The following is a 19,325-nucleotide window of genomic DNA, read 5'->3' as shown; positions in this document are numbered from 1 at the left end:
GAATAATGAGGATGTTTTTCCCCTCAAAGCTTCGAGTGAAACTCCTGTCTCTTTATTTCATTCTTGTTGACTGTTTGATGTCACTCAACAATCCTTAATTTTATTTTATTTTATTTATTTATATAGTTTTATATAGTGCAAACTTGATCCCGAAGGACATCAGAGCGCTTTACAATTTGAGGCAATTAAATAACTTCCCACCCTATTCCCCTATAAACCTACATCCCACTATGGAACTAAAAATGCAAAATTAGAACAAAAAATGTAATAACTACTAAAATGTTTACACAGATAATAAATACAAAAACAAATCTTATACCAAAAATACATGCATCACACACATACAAAATAAATACAAAATACATCCTTGTGATGCACCGTTGCCAATGTATAATTATTTGGCTTAACCATTCATTATAACAAGTACATGTCTTTAGACATCAAATCTGTTATTAAAATATAAGCCTGGAAACAGCAGCATACAATGAAGTGTTATTTAAAGAAATCGCCAAACTTTGTAAAGCAGACTGAACAGTTGACATTTTTTTTCTTCTCTTAAATCAAAACGAAGCAATATCTATATTTAATAAATGAGCTAAATGTAGAACTGTTCAACCTGATCATCATTTGCCTTGAATTAATAAAATCCATGGCAATTTTCAATGCCATAGTGTCTAGTGGTTTACTGCATACATGCAGTGCACAGTTCAGACTCACATTTTTATACTTGCGAAGGCATTACATAGTTGGATTATTATAAGATTTTGTAACCATGCCTTCAGACAGACAAAAACACACACACACCGCACACACACACACATGCACACACACACATGCCTGTCCCACCACCCAATTTTGACTGTACAGCGAATTGATGAGCATCATTATTTGTGGACACAAGTCAGCACCAAAGGCAACAGCAATATGAATCCCTAGCCATGTATAGTGGCACAAGAAAGAGACCTCATTAGGACTAAGAAGTACTGAGTTCTAAAGCCACATTGATCTTCATTGAGATGAGAGTTGGCTATCCAGGCAGTGGCATGAGGGAGTCTAATATCTGCTTCGCAAGTTATAATTTCCATTGTTATTGCTGCAATCGATAAATAGTGCAGTTTTCTGTACCCCCATGCTCCATTTATAAGGATACCGTAAATACAACTTAACCATGCTTGAGAATTCACTGGGAGAAGGAATGGTAAGGAGAGTTCAGTGTACAGATTGCCCTGGCCCTTAAGTAGATTTTTGTCAGAATGGAGCAACAGCAGGGACAATATGAGCAACAAGTTATGCCAAATCAGAATGTTAATATTGTGGAGCGTTACGAAGAACCAGCCACAACCATGAACACCAAGTTGGGGGTCTGGTAAAAACCATACGTAAAGACTGTTTATGGAGAGGTCTGTCAGTGCTTGGAAAACCTATGAAGTGAGTTGCAGACCACAAATAGTAATGTAATGTCCAATCTCAGTTGAGCTTCAGAGTCCGCCAAAGGTCTTGTCCAAAAGCAGAGAACTGGAGTGAATTTCTCCCTGTCGATTATACCCAAAACTGGACTCCTTGCTCGCCTAGTACCCATTTCCATTTGGCCACAGCAGCACCCCTTTAAATGTCGAGTGCTTAGATTTCACTTCTCATGTTGCCTCCAAGCTATTGTTGAATGTGGTTTAAAGGGTTACCACTAACAGGCCACCAACCCTCATGGGTCAGGTAGGCCATAGCTGACACCCAAATCCATGTCTTAGTAAGTGTGGCCCTACCTAGAACTGCACACAGTTGGGCATGCATCCATGTTTCCCCGTACAAGAATGCCAATCTTGCCCGACTATAGGTGGTGGTCAGAAGGGTTCACCCTTCGCAATCACTCAGAGGGCAAGTCATGGATGTACCACTGTACTGCGCTCACCTTAGAAAAGGTGATTTAATACTGTATGAATATTTAAATGAGCAGTGGGATTCCACTCCCAACCAAGATGAAGACACTTTAGTGCTAGATTAGTTGCAAAACTTCCATTTGCAATATCACAGGGTTTTGAACCATAAAATCGTTTTACAATGTACAAAAGCACTTTTTTGAGACTGAAAGATATTTCTGAATGGCAAATAGGTTAGAATGTACAATGTGGTGTTCCCCTCCAATTTGTGAGTTGCAATGGGATGTATCAGTGGATTGGGGTCGGTAGATTTTTAATTTGCAACCACAATTGTCATCATGGAGTTGGGGTTGGTAGTTGCTTCCCAAAGGGCAGCTTGTGCTAGTGGGACAACTTCTCCTTTGGCAACTGTCAGGCACCTCTGGGGCAGCAGAGTAGTCCAGCAGACCAAGGCATGCTCCAACCAATGTATTCCCAGCATATCACTTTTTTTTCTTTAAAAGGAGCATCTGTCTATTACTTCCATAGTATCAGGGTGTTAACTTGAGGAATGGTATATGGCCGGGCCTGCACTTGGAGCATACTGGACGCTTCTGAAGTGGGATCTGGAATCAGCAACCATTCATGCTCAACTCAAGACTAGTGCAAGGCCAGTCCCTGGATTGAACCGAGGAGATTCCGTAGAGTATGAGTTTTGAGCAATTCCGTCACACCGGCAATCATGTGCATGCACATATAGGTCCTGATTTACTAATATTGGATACGTGGCAACACTGCAACAAAGGTGCAGCACTGCCTTACATGAAAGAGAGATAGAAACAAATTGTAATCTACTAAAGATATGGTAAACTCTTTCTCTCCCCCAGTGCTGGTGCACTTTTAGCGACCATGTACCAGCGAACACACCCATGCATTATGGTGCAAGGGTGTGTTTATTCTTTTAAGCATAGGTGTTGTATGCAAAGGGGACCCTTCCAGTATCAAAACTAAGCTTTAAGGTTTCTCCCATGTTTTTTATGTACTGTAGAGTGTAGTACACATGCAAAGTTGAGAAAGCAAGGAGAAATTAAAAGGTTTCTGCTTCTTACTCGAGGAGGTGTAACATTTTGGCTCAAATCCCTGTCTACAAACATTTATAGATCGGGATTAGTGTCAAACCCCATGGGTGGGAGTATGGGAACAACCATGCACCATCCATGGAACACGCCCTTGACGCAAAGTAACACAGAAATACATACCACAAGTGCATTACTACAGGATACTTACGAACACACAATCTAATTTGTGTTGGATTGTAAATCCCACAATACTTTGCATCAGAATTATGTCACGAAAGTGATGCAAACCTAGAGCAATGTCACCTGTATTGACATCAAAAATGTTTTCTGCAAAGTGTGTGGTTGCGAGTAGTGCACTCAAAGGGACATATGATTGCACTGCTCACCATACCTTTCAAGGGTTTTTATTTGTGTCTCCTAACTCTAATGTCTCTTCAATTGAGGTTTTAGAGGACTTTTTTTATACTAACATTTTCGAATCATCTTCGTAAGGAATCATAAGTTCTCTTTACAGTTTTAGTGAATTTATATCCAGTCAATTAGCAAGATTTGCTCATGATGTGTTTATCGTAATGATCTAAAGGATATGAATATTCGGAACTGTAATACTGAATATTTGCAGCAGTTCAGAAAAAATACATGTAGTCAACCATATTGCTTCATGGCATGGTGTTCTTGCTAATGCAGAAACTTGCACTCAAAAAGGCAAACTGATATTTGTTGTCTTATTAATGGTTTTTTGAATAAGCCACCACGTTGAATGTGGCTGCTTAGGAACACACCTAAAGAAGAAAACTTTAAGACACCTGTTAGGGAACAGTTTGATTACGTGTAATTGCTGTACACTATAGAAACAACCCTTTAAATGAAGGCCTTAGAGGGCTGCATCCTGGTATAGATTTATAGCTGGACACAATGGTAATGCTTGGAAGATCATGGCAAAATAATCCTTGAATCGCAGGCGTACCTCACAGCATCAGAACGTTAAAAGGGGAATATACATTAATGATGGAGAGAATAATTAACTCCATTGGAAAGCCGTATCAAATACTTTCACTGAAATGTGTTGTCATAATGAATTTAAAAGATGGACAAAAAAATGGCATGGTTGGAGAATCCATTCTTTACATCTGGGTAGAAACAGACGTTAGCTTCTGTTGGGATGAGAATGTCCCTTGCATGGCAAACTGGCATGTAATGTAACCACAAAATCCAGACTGAATCTGGGTTGAGGGAACCAGAGGCACGGGGTGCTGGGAGCCGGCAGCCTCCAACAGAAACTGTTTACCACAATGAAGCCGCTCCCAGTAGGGCGTTGCTAGTGCTAGTGCTAGTGCAGATCAATCTGTGAGTGCAGGCATCTCACAAAAAGTGACTTTTTGTGAGATGCCTGCACTCAGATTGATCTGCACTAGCGACACCCTACTGGGAGCGGCTTCATTGTGGTATACACAAACTAGCATTTTACCCTGCCTTGAGTGCCAGCTGCATGTAGCTGGTACCCTGACTTCATTTTTGGTAATAGTGTGCGCAGAGGCCTAGACCTGTTCCAGACTAGGAGCGGTCCTGGAGTTGTCATGTGATCTGGAAGGATACACCAAGCATGCCCTCATTTGAGAAAGAGGGCTCATGTTGCTGTCATTGGATTTTGTGCATAGAGCAGTGGTGGTAGCATATTGTATTGTGAGGATTTTCTAGTGTGACTCAGTATTTTTATCTGGGTGACATGCATGGAAACTATTGCCCCCCTGTATAAAGTTAATCTTCTATGAGCTCACCCAGTCCCATCCAGAGTGCATATTAAGTATATTGGTGTGTGTGGCCTATGTGGTTCATGTATGGTGCGGGAGAGGGAGCTAGAGTAATGGAGGCAAGAGGATCCATTTTGGATGAACCTTGCCCGGTCTAGCACAAGATGGAGGGTGAGGACTGTGCAAATGTATTGCTCTCATTCCTGTAGTAGAGGGAGGAGACCTAGGCACTGAAGTGACAGAAGGAGAGACATGCCCCCCTTTAGATATAATCAACGAGATATTTTGGTTAAGCAAGGTGCTGTTGATTAGTTTCTTGAACACTGCTGTAGCAAATGGGGTTCATATTCACACAAGAGGAGTTGTAAGGAGAAAAAGGTCAAATAGGATGGATCCCCTACCCTCGTAAAACTTGAGACATGTGCACAGCAGGGCCTGGATCCTACCCCTCATTAGCGACTGGAGGCATACTAACCCGAACTTGAGAGAAACTATAATCTTTACCAGTTGAGAGAAGCTACGACTAGACATACATTTTACCAGTTGTATTTAAACTTTCTTCTTACCTACCAGAAAGGGACTTTTGGTCTTGAATTAAGCCCTGACAACTCAATAGCGTGTACTCAATAGCAAAAACATGTTGACCTGGTAGAATGGGTCGAAGTAACCTCCATACATGTTTTTACCCTACCTAACAGGGATTAGGATAACGTTTACCCCAACTAATAAGGTAATGGTAACAGCAATCCCCTTTCTCTCTGCCCCACAGCATCAATGGCTCGTCATATAGCACGGGACACCCAAACTTATCCTGGCAGTCAAAATATACAAAGCATACACAAGGAGATAATGGTTGGAGTCTGAAACTTTTCAGACACTCACCCCAGTCACAGATCTGGGTTGAATCCATCATCATTCTTTAGCTCACTTCAACACCCCAATTCAGACCCAGCCTTTTTCAAATCATTCTTGAACCCTGTGTCTCATGGGTACAGTCCGGCCCGAACTTCAAAGCAAGGTCCTACCTGGACCGGAAACAAGCATCCTGGGACCGGTTTAGGGGTAACACCCCTCATCAGCCAGGCTAGCTTGAATCCAGTGGCAAAGTGAGCAAGGGACCCACGTCTGGGCATACCCTGCCAACTTAGGGCGAACAAAGCAAACACAAGAAGATAATGGACAGAGCACTGTCAAAATATGTTATTAAAACTCCATATTAAAGGTAGTAGCTTGCACCTGGATCTATATGACTGGTGCCAGGAGGGGACCAACGATTAATCATTCCACCTTCCTGCTGGGTGAGGGCATTCCATCGTGTTGATAGGAAGTCTGAATATATTCTGACGACTGAATCAGGTAAATGTATTTAAGCTCAGGTCAAGGGCTTTTTTTGTGTTTGCAAATGGGTTTTGCTCATTTAATCTACTTGGACTTTTCACTTTTGACCACCCAGTTTTAGGATTTTTACTGTGAGTGAGTCTCACCAACTAAAACTCATTCATGGTGAATGGACTGAGTGCCAACTACCAGTGTCTGCCTTTTAAGATAAGGCTGCTGTGCCCAGGTAGGGTAGGACTGGTTGCACATGAACATGCGTGCGGACTGTGTGTATGAGGCTACGTTCTTGCATAGTCCGGTATCTGTACACAAGTATCCTGTCACAGACGGCACTCTTCAAAAGACTGGTGCTGACCTGAAGTCGGCCTTAAAGTATGACTGGGCTATCATACCATAGGTCTGCAGTGGTTACTGAAAGTCTGTGGTGCTTAACTGGATGACACACGGGCACAAACTGCACCAAAGTACAGTTTTGTGCTACAGGCCCTAGTGACATACCAATCTTAGTATAAGCATTCATTCCGAGTGGAGAGCTACAGACCCTTTTATCATACCTTTACTCATCTTGGCAGTCTAAGAATTTTCATATTTCCTTGACTCAGCCACAATCAAGTTCCAGGCCCTTGTCTCCGCACTGGGTCAAGTTAATTATGCTGCTGGCCAGCAGGAGGATCAAAGGTCTCCCCACACAGAGCCATTAACAGTGCTTGACTCACTTCTTGGGAAAGGAAAGGGTGCGGTGTAAATCTGCATCTGCTAATTAACTCCTCAAATTACACCTGGGCTTCAAAATCAAACGTGCACATTGACAAAGGAGAATGGCCAGACCTCTTGTACCTAACACAAGAAAGGCTCTGTTTTGAGGTTTTGGTGGGAAAGAATCAGGCATCTATGTGAGTTGGGGCAAGCTAAGGCCCCCATTGAAGGTGTTTTCATAGACCACTTTAAGTTGATGTGTTGAAATGTCCCAGAATGCTGTGCAGGAGGTTTGGGACACAAAAGGAGTGATGTGACACCCAAGGATTGGCCAGGGGTATCTGGCTTCTGGAACTTTCCGCCCCCATTTAAAAAAAACAGGTACAAGGGGGAGGATACTAGACTTGAGAGCGATGATGGCTAAAGAGTGACCGGCTAGAAGGAGAATCCACCTAATGCCACTGCAAGGATGTTATGAAAGACTAACTCCAGCTGACCCACAGGATTAGGAGAGGACTCTCCATGGCCAGTGGCCTTGCCCTCTCATGCCCCCAGAAAAACAGTTGAGGGAGAGGACCTAATGGGGAATCCTGGATGTTTCCTGTTGCACTTCTGTGGCATGGCCCTTCCCTCTGACAGACAGGTGTCTTTTCAGAAAGCAGGAGGCTGTGGGGCCTGAGGAGTTCAGCAGTGAGGGACTTCTACTTGCTGGCTTTAGAGGTGCTGGAAGATTCCCACAATGCAGAAAAGTGCACCAAGAGCCCAGACAGAGGACAAGGCTGGTGGAAGGGGAAGTAAAAGGACGTTCCCTAGAGAAAAACGGACTTGGAGGCAAGGAGCCCCCATGTGCAAAATCACCCCATACAGGGCAAGAAATATACTTATGTACAGTCTGGTCTCCAGGGGGATGAGTGAGGCAAGATTTCGATGGGAAGGAGAGTGCATGGGCCCTCCCCCCCACCAAAAACAATTCTTGTCTCCAGGGACTCCATCCCTCCGGGACAGAAGAGATCAATGCTGGGTGTGCTGCCCACCACCCATGCTGGCTAGGGGTACAGAGTGGGGTGCCAGCACACTGACCTCCTTGGCCTGAGCTGGCAACGAGCAGGAGGCAAAGTGGTTCCTACATTTGGGTGGAAGCTAAAGTTGGAGTGTTTGCTCCTGCCTGACGAGGCAGTCGAATGTTGCTGCATCCTGCACCGATTCAGCAAAGGCATGGGGTGCCGGGCAGGGGCAACAGGCGCACTGTTGCCCCCTGCAGGCCCCAACAAGGGAAAGAGGACTGCGGATGTCCCAGGTGGGACCAGAACACACGTAACTAAAAAGAAGAAAGTAGAGCGAGCAAGACTTCAAAAAGTAAAGCGCACGTAGAGTGATAATCGCATAATGTATATTTAGGCCGTCTGGAGAAGGAGTGCCCCATTAGGTGAGATGTGGACAGAGGCACCACCAACATTTTTAAAGAATATTTGGGGGGGGGGGCTGCATGGGTGCAGTTGTTGCACACCAGCTAGTTAGCTAGGGTTACTAGCCCACACATCTCCCCTGAGACTGTGTTGCACTTTTCTGCTTCCCAACCCTGAGAGAGCCAAGTGCTACAATTTAGAAATTGGTTCCCAGTAAAAAGACAATTGAGGACTTATTACTAGCGAAGGATGAGAATCCTTCACATGTTTTAACCCCGTTTTTATAACTGCTATTTGGTGGATGGTAAGGATGAGCAGTGGGATCGTAGACTCTGCTTTAAAAGGTGATACACTGTTTGGGGAGACCTGTCCTTTTCACTTCTCTTCAAGTGGATGTTCTTCACAAGGAAGTTTACGGGGAGGCAGGATCAGTGCAAGGACTGCATAGAACTTGCTCCTACTATCCTCTTGCTGTCAAGATTTTCCTATCCCTGGCGGTCAAAGATTTCTGAATGAGCCAACCTTGGTCCAGTGTTTGATATCAGACCACACGTCCAGCTTGATTTTGGTTACTACAACACTTGGAATAAAGCTATGGTGTACACACCCATGGGTCCTTAAAAGTCAGTGACCCTAGCATCAGCCCTTGGCTTGAGAGAATGTGGATGACACCCAGTAAGATCCAACCTGAGAAGATACCCTTCTTAATTAAAAAAAATTGCTGATTTCAAGAGGCCACTGCAGATACACTGCACATTTCTCCAGGTCGGCGCTGTTCATGACTGCACCAAAACAACTATTAACCATCACACTTATAAAAGTGTTACTATTCAGAGTATTCCAGGCCCTCGACGCTATAAGAATAGTTTGAGAGCTGAAAATAGTCATTTTTAATGTATCTTGAATTGATAAACATCTGTTGTGCTAATTTTTAAAATAGACTGTCAATGCCACCATGGTGCAGACTGTCATAAGTACTAGTGTTGACAACTAAGTGCCGGTGCTGAGCACCAGAAATCACTAACTCAAATTGAGCACTGTTCTCACTACTGAGCATTTATATTACAGTGCAATGTGTGCATGATATTATTACCTTCATTCTAGAGTGTAGAGAGTGCCCTCAAGTTTTGTACCTCTGACCTGGCTGGTAATAAAGTCTGGTTTCAACATTGGGACTCCAATGGCACCCCCCTTCCCGGATGACGCCAACTTCAAAACCAGCTGTACTATCTATAAAGCCATCAAGACCAGCATCTCAGCATGCCTGGTTGACAAGCTCACTATCTCCAGTGGCTTTCAGCACACCAGCAGACAGGACACCATATGACTAGAGGCAAAAAAGTGCAAATCTGGTGGAGAAGGCCTTTTGCCTTGTTTTTATAGGTACCCAAGATCTGGAACATTCCAGTACCCATAAGGACTGCCCCAAACCCTGCTCCAATTTAGGAAATAGCTTAAGAAACACCTCTTCTAAGAACACTATTCCTGTATCATATGGATCGTGATGCAGTCAATTTCTGCTCCCAGACCCAGCCACCACTCCAATGTCCTGTTGACTGTTTGTTTGTCTTTGAAATTATACAGCACTCCGCTACCTTTTTTCTAGTTTTACGTTATACAAGTAAGACATACATATAATGGTGTTTGATCCACACGCTTGTATTTGTGAGACGTAAAAACCCATTTTTATTTCATTCTCACTTTGTTTTCGTGGACTGAAATATTTATTAAAAAGTAGTATTTTGGCATAAAAAGAAATCTGAGATGTAAATAAACATCAGTCTATAACAGCACTCCGGGTTGCCAGGAGTCTTGAGACTTGCGACCAATGAGTTACACCAAAAGGCCTTTTTTGCATAAAATTCAATCTATGCCTCAAAGGGGTGATGAATTAATTCTCCTCCCCTGAGCTGTAAAGCTGGGGTGGAGAGGGATTATGAAAAGCACCTCCTCCCATCCAGGACAAGCAGAGAAAAAAAGCCAAACAGGCAATTTAACCACATGTCCCTTTCCACTCAGCCATCTTCTGGAATTATAGGTATAGATCCTGCAGTGGGGGGACCAACAGTGCCCCCTGCAATACCCATCCACTCTTGCAGTACAACAAAGATGGTCCACATGAGAGCAGTGTTTGCAGTGACACAATCGTATCATCCCTGAAAGGGGGAATGGAGGGTGGGGGCAGCTGTTAGATGTTGGGCTGCATGAAAATGGAAATGCCCCATTCCAAATAAAGCCCTTCCATCAGTGACGGCGGGGACACCTGGCTGTGTGGTAAAAATGATCATTACTATTGGTGTCTGGGGCAATATGGATCTGATGTATTCCTTAGTTCCAGAGATTCCCTTTCTTTAATATTAGCAGGCTGGATATGCAGCAGTGCTGGAAGGTGGTGTTTCACTTACGTTACAGGCTTGTGGTGGCCAAATAAAGAACTTCACAAGTCAATCTTTATGGTTTAAGGGCACAATCACTACCTTTGGTTGCACAGGGCAAAGCTATTTCCCACAATTCCACTGCAGAAAATGTGTGCCGTTTTAAAAGTTCAAAATGTTCAGTCCAAGAAAAACAACATACTTCCCAACACCTTTTATTAAGCTGTATATGAACTGCCTACTAAAAAAAATCTAACTTGAAACTCACATTTTTCTAAATTACAAACTGTCACGACTGTAAGTAAATCGATGAAATAAAGCGATATTCCGTCGGTGCCCACACTTTCACTTTAAATACAAAAGCAAGCAATTTCTTCAGGAAAAAAATACTGCAACAAACTACAATATTGGTGTTACCATTGATGGTGTTCTAATCCCCGACAGAACTTTTTTGGGACACGTTTTCAATAATAAAAGTCATCTAAGACAGTGGGAGTGTCTTACGGACCGAGGAAGGATTTAAGGCTGAGTGCACTCTTCGAAAAGTCTATCTTGTAGCCCTCAGATTACACAAACACATGAGCTGTGCGAAATGACAAATGTCTTTAAATTAGCTTTTCCTCTACCATATATCACATCGAGCCACTCCCTTTTTGGCTAGGGTCGCGCTATCCAAAACAAAGCATACATAAACAAATAGCACATTCATATCTTTCTTTACGTTTATCGTCAGAATCTGTGGTTCATGTTTCGAATCCAGATTCCAAACCTTTGGTTAAATAAAAGCAGTATATATGTGAAAAGCGAGTTCACAAGAGATTCCAATCACCAGGCAGTCGTGATAAGTCGCATACAAGTTAAAACAAACATGCGTGATTCTTCGTCATTAAAAAAAAAATAACACGGTGTTGACTTAAAATGGAATGCAATCTGAATAGGATAAAATCGGGTGGGGTTTATGTTGAAATCACCCTCCCATCCTGACTACTCAGGTATTTGGGAGAGGAAAGAGTCAATTTCAAGATTAAATGGTTAACTATAGTTCAATGATTCAACACATTGACTTTTTCACAGTTTGCATCTCAGCCGCATTTTGGAGCTGCCTGAATAGTGGCAGGGTGGACTTATCAAAGATTCATGTTGTGTAAACATGTCCACTTCAGACCAGATTGTGAAATGAAAGGCGAGGCAGGTGTGCAGTACACGCCCGAGCTCTGAGGAGTCCTTTGCCTTCATTCTTCTAAAGCACAAAGTCATTCCACCATCATGCCCAGCAACCGCACACATACCACGGCAAACCCAACACACGCAAGATACTATGGAAGTTGTACTACTGGGGTGACCAGAATTTTAAAGCCAAAAACCGGGACAATTCCCAAAAATAGAAGAACTACAATTTTACTTCCACACAGCGCACAGATGGACAGTGCTCCTTAGCAGAGAATTACAGAAGAGGCAGTAAGAACACAGATAAAATGCCATTTTTAATGCCATTAGCATGTCTGTTAATTAAGTTGCTTTTTTATAATAGCTGCTAACTACCCCTGCTTTGCAAAACATAAAAAGATACCTCCCACCTTTTCAGCTGGCCCTCTCTAAAATCCGGGACATGAGTTTAATTTCCTGAATTCTGCCGGGACAGCTGGTGAAAAACAGGGACTGTCCGGGCAAATCCGGGATGCCTGGTCACCATATACTACTGGGGCTCACGCCTTAATAAAAGTCATAAATGTGCTGTGTAACTTTACGCCTAAGTTTGGTGTTCATTTTAGACCTCGCTTTACTGAGGTTTCCAGGGTGGTCATAGGAAACTGTCGCAATTTCACACAAGAAATTCCGGAATTAGTTTGTGAATTTTAAGTTACTCACCTGCAAAGAAATTTCCACATTCATAAAGGTGGCGGGTGTAGACATTTACACAAGGAGAACATTCTTATATAATAATGCAATTAACTTGAAAATGTTTTTCGGCTATGGAGTAATCTTTTCCACCATACACTCACAAGTTCTGGGGGTTTCTCTCCTTATCCCCACCCTGAATACAAATGTGCCCATGCACTTCACAGAAACAATTATTCCAGTGTGTTCATGCTAAGAATGAGCCTTAGAAAAATGTGTAAATACCCACAAGCCTGAAAGATTGTCAATGTTCACAAACTTTCCAAGGCACCCCTGCCCTGGAACATCAACTCTGCAGCCCTGTAAGAAGATTTGCTTATGCAAAATATTACATATATATATTATATATCATATCATATATTATTTTATAGCCTCATAGCATGCTGCTAAGAGCTATACCGGTTGTTAAAGGCCCTGAACCCAAATTGAGGTGAGGGCCCATAATGAAGGAGAGGGCCTTGAACAACCAGTACAGACCTCGGCATAAGCTATTAGAACATTTCACTTATTAAGGGTAGAATGTTCTAAATTAAAAAGTGAGGTACATGAAGACAAACATTGGAATGTTGGATGTCTGGTCTTAAAGGAGCAATTATAAGCTAGGAGCTACTCAATTTTCTTCAATAGAGCTCTCAACATTTCAGTGTACTGATATTAGGGTATGCAATTAGATCAGTGTGTAGGTGTAAATTTACTTTTTGTGAACAAAAAAAAGGAATTTACACTTGAAAAAAAAAGCATTGGTGCACTTAAAAGCAACTTAAGTGGGCAAATCTTAATCAAGCCCCTAGCCGCAACTCACTTCTTCCAGACTGCCTGCTTGGACACCTCTCTTGCAACTTCCATATAATAAGACAAACGGATAAAGATATAGTCTGCTATAAACTGGATATTCAAATGTGCACGACCAGATCCTCTCAGAATCGAAAGGTCGAATATATTTGCTCATTAAAACGATAAATCGTTGTGATAAAAAAAAAAAGGAGTTCTGGAAATAACTTTTCTACTCATAGCACCATATATAAATGTTCACATTTTAAAAACCAGGTACCTAGTGCATTATAAACATCCACCCACTGATGTAAAACCTCACTTGAAGCACAAATCTTTGATGTCTGAAATTCCTGTTGTAGGCCCAACAAAACCATAAAAGAGTTGGCGGAATTTGCCAGGCTCCTGAGCAGGTCTCTGGGCCGAGCTCCAGAGTAGCTCCCTTTCAAGGGCTGGAAGCTGCACTAGGACGCCCTAATCTATTTTACCAGCTTGCACAGATGTGCACCGCATGAATTGGTACACAGGAGGCACATGTGTTTGAACTCTTGCAAATCTCCTGAAACGCAACATAGATATGCCCCTGAAGTCATGCCACAGCTGACTTTAAACTTAGTGCTTTGAGCTTCACTGTGTTTAGCTACGCTGCCAGACTATTTGGAGTGACTGCAGAATCTTCCATGCCACGTGATCCGAGATGATCAATTACTTAATCATTTGATTTAAGATCCACAACTTGTTTCTTGAATGCGGCCCCTTGGTCATTTGAGGAATTTTGCTGTGAAAATAATTAGCTATTATTACCATAATTAATTTTCCTTCACTCTACAACATGTTTATTACATTGCTTGTTTCTGAAAATTGCCATCCCTTTGAGTCCCTAAAAAATCTGAAGTATATGTTCGCTACATATATATTTCAGCAAGGAAGTTACTTTTTTCACTGCACCGCCCACTCGTTGCCACCATTCTCATCTTATTTTCTGAACATTAGGTTTTTAATATATTCAATATTGTATGATCAATTTTTGATCAATAAACATATATCAATAGGATCCTTTCAGGTATTTGTTGGAGATTGGGTTACTGGTTGAGGGGGCGTGAAACCCTACTCAAGCAGCAACCAGGGTGAAACACAAGCAAACCCCAAAGTAACCTGTGCTCAACCCTCTGGTAGTATGGCACAAAGCAGTCAGGCTGACCCTAAAGTCAATGTGTAAAGTATTTATGCAAAACTTCAAACAGTAATAAAGTGAAGAAACATCAGAAGAAAAATCCCACGCCAATTTTGAAAAATAGAGTAAAATGTAATAAAATATTTGAGACCAAAATGACAACAAAAAAATAGTAGAACTGTAGATATGCAGTTTTAAAGATTTAAATAAAAACAGTGGTAAAAGCACAAAGCGCCAACTCTGGTTAGCTGGTCGCACCAGACAGGTACAAAGGTCACAAGTTCAACCTGACCTCACTGTCTAGCAGCACTACACAAACGCCAACTACCAGATACAACTAGTCACGTAACCCAGGATACAGGTTGTAGGCACCAAGCGGTTAGGGAAATAAAATTCCAACTTTCTTAAAGTGCTGCGGCAACAAATGATGGACAGAATGCTGACAAATCAAACATTCACCCTCAGTCAAGAGATCTGGGTTAAATCCATTGTACCTTCTAAAAGTTGCATTTTCAGAATTGTGACTTAAAATCCGACTTTACCATTAAATACTATTTTAAATTAGATCCCAAACTCTTCTTTCCCTCCTGTTCCCAACTGAAAGTTATCACGTATTACATGTAATAAGGTAACACACTGTTATCCTGAGGGGTAGGTAGGCCTCACAGTATAGAAAATCGAATCAAAAATGTTTTCACTACCAGGACATATAAAATTAAAAAGTACATGACCAACTTTTTAAATACACTGCACCCTGCCCTATAGGCGGTTTAGGGCCTACCATAAGGGGAACTTATATGTATTAAGAAGGAAAGTTTAGTCTTGGTAAAACGCTTCTTTTGCCAGGTAAAAATGGTACTTTAAAACTGTTCACAACGGCTGAAATGGCGGACCTGAGACATGTTTAAATGGGCTACTTAAGTGGGTAGTTCAATAAGTGCTGCAGTCCTACTAGTAGCAATTAATTTACAGGCCAAAGGTACATGTTGCACCACTTTACTTGGGACTTACAAGTCAATTAAATGTACCAATTGGGTGTAAATCATTTTCACTATGTTTACAGGAGAGAGCGCAATCACTTTACTACTGCTAACCAGTGCTAGAGTCCTAAACGCCAACAAAAACAGGTTAAAAAAACAGGAGAAGAAGGCAAAATGTTGGGGGATGACACAGCAGAAAAGGCCAAGTCCAACAGCAACTTCATTTATTGTTACTGTACAACAAAGTCTAACAGCATGTAATTGCAAGTTTTCCGAGCTGTTACATTTGTTTGTCTCAGAATATTGCACACAAGTTTCTAATGGGTTGCGTTTCACATTCGTGAGCTCCGAAAATGAAGAGAACTTTTGAAAATTGTACATGTACAGTAAGACTGATGGAGGCTCACAGTGGCTTGTTGTAACTGAGGACCCAACAGCTGTACCGAAGTCAACCTCTTGTTGTTGCTGCAGATTGGTGTAACAAAGTAGAGTCAGTAGATTTGGCCCAGAGAGAGAAGCGGAGTAGGCATGGGTCTGCAAATTGGTGTATACTTTCTCTTCTGTGTAATCCCAAACCTTTTTTTTCTTTGAATAACTTGAATGCACAGGGGAACCAATTAAGTGTTCCTGCGCCTTTTACTTGAGTGTGCAATGAGAAAGTTACTGTAGTGTGCAGTTACTCCTATCAAGCTGCACAAATAGAACAAAAGAGCAAAGGACAGATATTAAAAAACAAGTTTCACGCCAAAATCAGTAATCGCAGCAAAATCAACTACAAGCTGAAAGAGTGGCTGGCGAACCCAACACAGGATGAATCCCCACTAGTCAATTTGAGAAAGGATATGCAGGCGACAACTCAGAAAATAGACCATTGTAATTTTAATGAAATCCAGCAAGAAAGAAATTAGGGCTAAACCTATCCAAACAGAGAAGTAGGAAGACTTGCGAAGAGGTTAATACAGGAGATACCATGCAGTACTAAAGCAAAATTAAGAATTTGAAGTGACCTCAAGTATCCTCCAAAAGCAATAGGTGGGACACCTGGAAACACAGATAGGGCTACCCATGTCAGAGTGTTGACCTTTCTGCCTCTTCCTGAGGAAGAAGACTGCAAGGCACTATTTGCCACTTTCTGCATAGTGATGTTTTGGGTGATGTATGCTGTACTGTATTTCAGGTTGACAAAGCAACTAGATTTCCAACAAGGGGTCCTGGAAAGAAGATCCAAGAAGCTGGTACTATCACTGACAAATGATGGTAGCCAAACAGACCAATCTATTTTTTAGACATTGTAAAATCAGGGGATGAGGAGGAAGCCATCAAGTTAGAAATTAACCAATTATTTGGAAGGTCGATGCTTCCCTTTGGCTCCCTCCCTACACTCCAACATGTGATTGAAGGTTAAGACCCTTGTTTTTACTCAGGCCCTAATGTTCGAGCCATCTTGCATTGATTCCGGGCTTAAATTATCTGCTGTGCTTAAATTCAGCTGGTGGGACCAATAAAAGTGACAAAGGAAGAAAGCAGGGATAAATAAAACTCGGCAGGAGGGAAATACAAGGGCATTGAGTGTCTAGTGAGGGACGAAAGAGGCAGGAGCTGCAATCAAGATAACACAGCCTTAGTATTCAACATTCTGAAGTAAAAGTTCATATATAGCAAACAAAGTGTTCTTTTATCTGGCCGGGATAGTGACGATAATTTGTCTTTCCAATCTATCTATATGTCTATTTATCTGTTCGTCTATCTATCTAGTAGGCGGTTGATCCCCTCCCCCAACAGATGATCCCCAGGCAGGAAGCTCAGTTTTATTACTTTGTATCTAGAATTGGAGCTATGTCAAAACTTGAAGTTGTTAATGCAGTGTCTTTTATCCTAGTGTGTTTAACATTTGCCACAACCAAAGTAGGAACTGACTCGTTTCTGGGAAGCTTGACTGCAACAATGTAATAAAAGCTGACCCTTCACGCACCCATATATAGGGGAATAAATCGCGCTCAAACATTTTCGATGTATAACTCTGAACACTGTTTGCTTAAATGGACATGCAGTAAAGGTTCTATGTGCAGACCAGAAGGAAAAGGAAAATACATTTCCAACTTATGAGCATGAAAGGACTATCAGAACTGGACTACTGAAATCACAAGTGCCAGTTCACTTTACTGCAATAAAGTACAAAATTAACTGGTCACATTATCAAGTGTTGGAAATGACTCCTGAAACCAATGAAGTGAAGAAGTGATCACAGTATCTTCTGCTGTTTTGGACTGTTTCCTCATTTCCGAGTCAAACAAATATAACAGCGGATTGTGGAACATTTGACCTCCTGGTGAAGGGCGTTTAATACGTGAAATGTGTAAACACCACATTTCCCTACAAATGAATGGCATTTTAACAAACTGTTTTTACGTTGGAAAATGGATAAATTGTATAAGTGAAACATGGGTGATATAAAAAAAAACGTTAATCGCTATGGTTATATTAAATTTAAAATTGCATTTGCTAAGTAAGGATGGAGAAAAGAGTTAATTTTTATTGCATGAAGAACGCGATAAGAGAAGTACTGTCTCATTTCTAAATGGGTTCACAACCCCAGAAACAATGCCTGCTGCCAGAGAAATTTCCTGGGAGCCATGGCAGCATCTGGCAGACAACAGGCAGCAGTAAGAATTTACCTCACAGTTTAGGGATTTTCAGCAATACAGAAGGATGTTTCCAATGTTGGGACTGTAGCCAAACAGATATACAAGAAGCAACATTACCAGAATATAAAGTCTGAGATATCGTAGACATAATTGTGATAACCACAATATCATGATGGTAAGCAAATATAGTGTAAATATAGATTTACTACCCTTAACTCCACATCTACTCATGCATTTTGTGTATATTTTATGATTAAGTCATATGTTCCACTCAAAGGCCCTTTATTCATTTGCCTACATTTTTAGCTCCATCAACAGATCTACACCAAATCTGGCACTTACTTAGCATAATCAATAAAGGTGGGGCATGCCAAATTTTATGCAGTTCTGTGCAGGGAAAAAGGTAAGGGCGGGGAAAGAGATCCAAAATATAAAAACAATGTATATTTTGCCTTTTTAATTTTCATAGAAAATCTTACTTGTACCTACAGCCAAGACCCGTGAACATATTTGCTCCAAACCTGGGCATGAAAGTAGAACTTTACTCAGAAAGACATTCAGGAGTGTAAAACATGAGATAACATTTCACTTTTTCTGTGTATTTATACATTAACATGACATAAAATAACAGACTGCTTTATCCTCTAGCAAAGCAATCAAGGAACTCCCTCACCAGACAATAAATGATGACTGAGGATATTCATCTTCAAAATGAACATACTTCTGTGATATCTTCCCTCACGTCAAAATGTTCTGTCAACAGTGCTCTTCATTGTATTGTAGGTTTAAATTATACTATTGCAAGTATGGGCCTCAAATTCCAGGACTTGCAATTGCTTTGAATATAAAGCCAGGATTGACTGAAGATGTTACACATGAGTGCTAGTGAGATTGAGTGTGTGTGTGTGTGTGATGAGTGGGGGCCACTAGGTAGCCATGAGAAGCAGACTTTGTCATGTGTGAAGACTATAGTCTTTCTGCAAGGAAAAAGCGATTTCATAATTTCTACTGATGAAAAAATAATGTAGGCGTCTTTAGATATTACGTTACTACATGAGGAGTTGGGCATATGATACTGTGACTACGATGCCAAATTATGTTGAATTTAATGAATAGTACAGGAGATGACAAGTATGGATTCCATTAAAAACATTCTTAGAAGAAATGCTGCAAGGGGGTGCTTCCCCATCTAAAAAAGAATAGCAGGCAGTATGGGCATGAAGACCCACTACAGGTGTGCTTCCCAGCTTCATAGCAACTCACCAATATGAAATGCACTGTTCTGATTGTACAAACTAAGCATATCAGAAGTAAATGTGATAATTATTTATTTCATGCTCTGGCTATATCTTTGTACA

General features: G+C 41.5%; 1 long non-coding RNA gene across 1 annotated transcript in view; it reads right to left on the bottom strand.

The window, feature by feature from the left end:
* Positions 1-19,325, bottom strand: part of LOC144819625 (uncharacterized) — a 50,707-nt gene that overhangs the window by 8,235 nt on the left and 23,147 nt on the right. The gene's annotated exons all lie outside the window — the stretch shown is intronic.

This window comes from Lissotriton helveticus, chromosome 2_1, assembly GCF_964261635.1.
Source record: "Lissotriton helveticus chromosome 2_1, aLisHel1.1, whole genome shotgun sequence".
NCBI classification, from domain to species: Eukaryota; Metazoa; Chordata; class Amphibia; order Caudata; family Salamandridae; genus Lissotriton; species Lissotriton helveticus.
This window is presented reverse-complemented; position numbering and strand designations above follow the sequence as displayed.